The sequence below is a fragment of the Mustela nigripes genome, chromosome 3 (genome assembly GCF_022355385.1).
Source record: "Mustela nigripes isolate SB6536 chromosome 3, MUSNIG.SB6536, whole genome shotgun sequence".
NCBI classification, from domain to species: domain Eukaryota; kingdom Metazoa; phylum Chordata; class Mammalia; order Carnivora; family Mustelidae; genus Mustela; species Mustela nigripes.
The window spans coordinates 158,063,985-158,070,288 of NC_081559.1; the positions used below are offsets into that span (position 1 = coordinate 158,063,985).

The 6,304-nt window shown below is 43.3% G+C and overlaps 1 long non-coding RNA gene across 2 annotated transcripts in view; it reads right to left on the bottom strand.

Moving 5' to 3' along the window:
* Positions 1 to 6,304, bottom strand: part of LOC132014188 (uncharacterized) — a 43,411-nt gene that overhangs the window by 5,677 nt on the left and 31,430 nt on the right. Inside the window, exons 2-3 of one of the 2 annotated variants that reach the window (XR_009403233.1) lie at positions 2,427 to 2,530; positions 1,042 to 1,093 (exon numbers count right to left, since the gene is read on the bottom strand). This is a non-coding gene — a long non-coding RNA (uncharacterized LOC132014188). Of the gene's footprint in view, positions 1 to 1,041; positions 1,172 to 2,426; positions 2,531 to 6,304 lie in introns of both variants that reach the window. The other variant, XR_009403232.1, reaches the window with a different exon arrangement.

Consider the following 6,304-nt stretch of genomic DNA (forward strand, 5'->3'; position numbering starts at 1 on the left):
CCGCCAAAGTAGGAAGAAGACTGCAAAAACAGCAACCCTTTCGATCCATAATGTACTTTTAATAAAGTATGAATACTTCATTTAGAGAACGTTCCCTGGAATTGCCACATAACTCATTAAAAAAAAAAAAATTTAAGCAGCACTCGGAACAGTGTTTACTTAAATTCTTAATGGCCTTAATTCTCAAATTCCTGTCCCATCACTTACAGAGTCAATCCACTTTGGGGTGGTTAAAAGAAAGTTCTAGCACCTTCTAAAGTTGCACAATATCCCTCGATTACAGAGGTAAAGAATGTAGTGGGTATACCTCTAACTGTGCAAAGCATAGTGAAATTCAGTTCATAGAATAACTGCTTGCAATAGAATGCCAAGAAAAGAAAGTTTCTGGCAAATATTTTGTCACTGCTGTAAAGCAAAATATTTGTTAAAGTGCCAAAATAAAGTCTGTCATGCTGAAAGTTTAAAAAAAAAAAAATCATTGTATAGACTGACATCCAGTTTTCTTCAACTGTATGTTTTCTGCTGAGTTTTTTTTTTTTTTTCTTTTTAGTTTTTAAGATGCAGTCAATCTTGCTATATGAAGTGTTAGTAACGATTACCGAGTTCAGGAAAATTTTGGCAAAATATAAACATTAAAGCCAACATGAAAATTTCCTGTTTCCTTAGCCACATGTAAATGATTTCCTTTGTGCGAATATGGCTTTGTGTTTGGAAGACGTGCAGTATTCCAGCTGCCCTGTTCTCAGTGGGTGGGAAGGTGGGATGAGCTCATGGTGTGTTTTTAAGTTTCAGCTACAGGTGCCTCATACCTGAACTTCAGGATTGGGACCTGGTTAATAAAACTGAACTTAAGTTGGACAAGACAGCATAATTGCCATCTTATTCACATTCAAAGTTGATAGTTTTGGATTGGATATTTAGTGAAACGGTATTTTGGTAATCTTTCTGCAAAGGAGGTAAAAGCCCCTTGCTTTTTGAGGGTATAATGTGTTTGTACAGGGTCTAGAAGACTAAGCTTAATAATAAGTAGAACATAGTTACCTTACTCTGGTTTCCCAAAGGAACTTGAATGTCCCGCAAAGGGTGCTGGGTCCTATAAAAACAGGGGCAATAACAGCTTTCATGATTTTCATGGAGCTTGCTTCTTTAGTGTTTCAGACATTTTGAAGACCTATGGAAAATTTTAAATGAGGAGCAAAAATAGAAAACCTAAAAATATTGCAGGGTGAATTTTACGATCACAATCATCTTTACAACTTTATTATAATTATGTAATGGATGGTAGGAAAAAAATTTAATGTTTGTTTTTAAAAGGCAATGACTTAAAGCAACATAACCTCTAACTTGAATTTCTGAAGTTCTAAACCTCTGGCAGACATCAGTGAGACCCGAAGAAGTTTTCAATTAAAATTAACCAAGCCAGATGATAAATGTAGTCTGAATTGAGTAACCACAAAGGTGTTTTCAGTGCTGATATTTTATTACAATACTGAAAGTTGAGATTTGGCTGTTTTGGGGAAATCTGCTTTAGCAGGCATGGGAAACTTTTTTTAAAAAAGATTTTACCTTTTATAAAATATTTATTAGAGTAAGTAAGAGAGAGCACAAGCCAGGAGAGGCAGATGGAGAAGCAGACTCCCCACCCACTGAGTGGAGAGCCTGGAGGCAGGAACTCAATCCCAGGACCTTGTAGGTCATGACCTGAGCCAAAGGCAGACGCTTAACTGACTGAGCCCGGGCACCCTGGCATTGGGAAGCTTTAAAAAGAATGAAAAACCCTGCCATTTAGTGGTAAGAATATCAAAGTGAATTTTGTCCCACTCTATCTCCTGATTTTGGGCAACTTCACTCTTACACTTACTGTTCTAAGATTTCATTCCTTTTTGTTTATCTGTTGTATATGATTTCTGGCAAGGCATTTTCTGACTAAGGACTCATGGTGGCTTCGGAAGCAACTTGGTTTTCTGTGAGTTAGGTGGGAGGGTATATGTGACCCAAGCAATAATTCTAACCCACAAATGGAGTGAAGCTGTAGGCTTTGATCTTTCCGGTGTATGAACACAAGTCATTGATTCTTGTTGCCTTGGCAAAGTAGCATTCAAGCAACAAATGGTTGTATGTGCACGGCGTAGGAGGTTTAATCAGCAGATACTCGACTACTGAATATGTTCTGGGTACTCTTCTGGAGGCCGGGGGTATAGTGATGAGATAGAGCTCCTGCTCTCACAAGGTTTCGAGAGGGGTGCATAGAGGAAACAAAACTAGCAAGGAGGACTTGCTAGTTGGTAGTAATTTCCATGATGGACATCATGCAGGCTGATGTAAGGGACTGAAGGACTCGATGGGCCCAGCTAGGCTAGGTGTGCTGCGGTAATGACCTCAAAATCTCAGCAACTTGCAATAGTGAGGATTTACTTGGATCTTACTCATGCCATGTGTCCAGCGGTTGGCAGAGTTCTGCTGTGAATGGATATCCTCAGCCTCAGTGTCCGGTCATTGGAGTACCTGTTACCTGGAATGCTGCCGGTCACTGTGGGATAAAGAAAAGCATGGTAACCAAACAGTGGCCCTTAAGCCTTCTACCCAGTAGTGACCCCTGTTACTTCCCACCCACACCTCATTTGCCAGAGCAAGTCCTGTGACCACACCTAATTTCCAGTGTGCAGAGAGGTACGATTCTACTTGTGCCTGTAGGGAGAGAGATGGTGTATTTGTGAACGGCTAGAATTACTACAGCCTGGTCAGGAATGATGTAGAGCCAGTGTGCTAAAATCAAGATAAGTATTCCAGGCTGTGGGAAGCCCTAAACAGGGACGGAGCTTGGGCCCCTTAGAAGAACTGTGACAAGGCCAGTATTGGACCTTGGTAGTAGACCATGGTAGAAAAGGTGGGATAAGAATAGCTGAGAAGCGTTAATTGCCTCCTTACTGGTCTTCTTCTACTTTTGTTCATTTATAATTTATTCCCACAGTGAAGTGAGGCTGATCTCTTTACGATATCCATTATTTCATATTCTCTTCAATGGCTCCTATCGCACTTTGAATGAAGTCCTGACTCTGTACACCCGCCCTCAAGATCTTCAGGATCTGATCCCTGGACAAGACATTATAAGGAGACACAGTAGTGGGGATAGTGTGGCCACTTAAGGGATCATTATTGTTACCTAGAGGAGAAACGATGGCCTAAGGTGGTAATGGTGGAAACAGAGAAGACGGGAGAGGAATTGTTTGGGGAGGTGGAATCCACAGGGCTTGCTGAAAGGTTAGAAGGAGTGGGGAATACGGAAAGAAAGGAATCAAAGACGACATCATATTTTTGGCTAAGCTGAGTGAGTCCCATTCTTAGAGGGGGACTATCAAGGCATTGGCTGGTAAGAGTTCCTTTTGAGACACTCAAGTGCAGATGAACAACTGAATGTAAGAATCACAGAAGAGGTCTGAGCCGGAGATAGTAACTTAGGAATAGTGCCCCGTCACTTGACTGTTGGCACTCTCCTTTCCTTCTTTGCTCTGCTCTGCTCTGTAAGGCAGTTGGAGGGCAGGGAAAAGGATGCCTCATGCAAACGATGCTTCCCAAGCTTCCTTGCCAGCTGGCTTCTAGGAAAGTTTGGCCGGTGGAAGATTATTGGCAGAAGACTAGAGGTCAGGTGGAAGAGAAAAGCCCGAGTACTTGCCCCTCTTCTCCCAACTTTGGGCAGCATCTCCAGCATTCATGTATCTGCCCAATGGCTTGAATTCCCACTGACCCATCAAGTTCCCAGTTCCCACCATTCCTTAACTCTCGTGAGCCCCACTTTCCCCCCCTGTTTCCCCAGCCTTAAGGAGGGTAGTGGCTTTGTGCCATTGTTGTTCTCTGGGTTATCTAGCCTTCCCCAGTTTGCCCTTGCAGCTTTTCCGGCATCTTCACACCTAATTCCCTGGACCGAATTGCCTCTATTACATTATCCAGCCTGGCTCTAGTTTCCTTCCTGGACTCTGATGACACAGGAGTGAACACAAGGTAGATAGTATTAAAAGTCATGGGTCCAGATGAGATCAGCTGGAGAGGTAAGTAGGTAAAAGGGAGGATGGCCCCCAGGTCTGCCTTCTAGCACAGTCTTTCTAGAGGAACTACTACCAGTTTCACTTTTCAGTATTGGTCACAGAATTGGGTTTTCATTTTCTCAGATACCTAGCAAGGAATACCATCTTTCACTAAGAGGGGGGAAAATCCCCATAATGCACCATAACTCATTTTTTATCACATGAATAAGCCTATTAAAGCATCTACTTCTACCAGGTCCTTAATAACAACACAGTAAAAACTGTTTTTAAACTGAAAAAAGTAATTGGGCAGAGGAGTAAGTATTATTAGCATATTTGGGAAATCTGGGGTTCCTGGGTGGCTCAGTGGATTGGGCCGCTGCCTTCGGCTCAGGTCATGATCTCAGTGTCCTGGGGTCAAGCCCCGCCTCGGGCTCTTTGCTCAGCGGGCAGCCTGCTTCTCTCTCTCTCTCTCTGTGTCTCTGCCTACTTGTGATCTCTCTCTGTGTCAAATAAATAAATAAAATCTTTAAAAAAAAAAAAAAAGAATATTTGGGAAATCTCTCTATTAGCTGTGTTTGCAGTAGGAAAATGTCAGCAAACCAAATGATAATCCTCCTGCTTGTAGCCTTGTCCTGGGGTCATTGAAAGCAGGATTTTTGCCTCCTTAATTACTTTCTGCTTAGGTAAATGCCAGAGTAAGCCTGCATTTCCTCTGTCTAGACCAATTGCAAGGAAAAGCAGGAAAGAGGATATAAAATGTTGATGGACTTGGCTCCATGGCTGACCCAGTATTTGGGGATCATGAAATCCCCTCCTCTGATATTATGTATCTCAGTCACGTCCTTTTCTAGTGTCTGTTACTTCCTTTTTTCCGCATGTACAATAAAAACATCCCATGCACTGGCTTGTGGGAATTGAGTGAGTGATGCACTTTGCACGTTATCTGGCATCCGGTAGAACCTCCATACAGATTATTTATACACTCTTCCACCAAGTGATTCCTGGGAACTCACTATGTACCAGGCACATTCACGGTTTTCGGAATACAGGAACCAACAGAACAAAGTCCCAACTCTCAAGGAACTTAAGTTCTAATGGGAAGAGACAGACAATTAATAAGTAATATGTTAACAAAAAGACGTGAGCAGAGAGTTGAAGGTGGTGAGGGAACTGAGCCATGGTGGGTGGGAGGGAGAGCTGAGGTGCTGGGGAGAATTCCTGGCAGAAGGAACAAGCGCCAAGGCCTTGTGTGGCAGAGGGAGTGAATGAGCTAGAAAGCAGAGTGGTGGTGGGTGGTCAGTGAAAGATCCATGGGCCAGATGGTGGGTGTGTGACCTTGCAGCCGTTGTGATGACCTTAGCTTTACAGGATTTTGAACTAAGGGTGATATTTTCTAGCCTGTGCTTACAATTCCTTCTCAAACCTTAGTAGGCATCAGAATCACCAGGAGCTCTTGTTAAACACAGATTTCTGGCGGTGCCCGGTTGGCTTAGTCAGCTGAGTGGCCGACTCTCGATCTGGGCTTAGGTCATGATCTCCGGGTCCTGGGATCAAGCCCCGAGTTGAGCTCCATGCTCAGAGGGGAGTCTGCATGAGGATTCTCTCTCTCCCTCTTTCCCTGCTCCTCCCTGACTCACGGGCTCTCTTTTTCACTCTCTCTCTAAAATCAATCAATCAATCAATCAATCAATAAATACGTCTTTTAAAAAAAGAAAGAGAGAGAGCAGATTTCTGGGCTCCACCTCCAGGATTTCTGATTCTGTAGGTGGGTAGAACCCAAGAACTTGCATTTCCACCAACTTTCCCAGGTGTAGCTGCTGCTGCTAGTCCCGGAACCCACTTTGAGAACCACTGCTTCAAAGGGAGTGTCTTGATTATCATGTTGAGGATAGACTGGTTATGGATGGTGGATGTGGGCAAACACACAAGCAGGAGGATTTGTGAGGCGATTGCAGTACTCAAGGAGAGACCATCATCGTGGATGGAAGTGGCTAGAAGTAAAGGGAGTCTGGAGAACCAAGATGGCCACAACGTCTGAAAATCCAGGTAAATATATAGTAAACGGTTTACTGACATTTCTACAGTACTACCTGATAACGTAACGTGATTCATGTTTCCAAATGTTATGGCCACCCCATACTTTGAAAATGTAGCCAGCAGGAATTGTCAACAACACTCTTCTTCCAGATGGCCCCAAGCTCCAGACTCTTCCTGTAGGATACTGAAAACCACTGTCATTACCCAGTCCCCAGTGAACCTCACTTCCCTTGTTGCCTTGG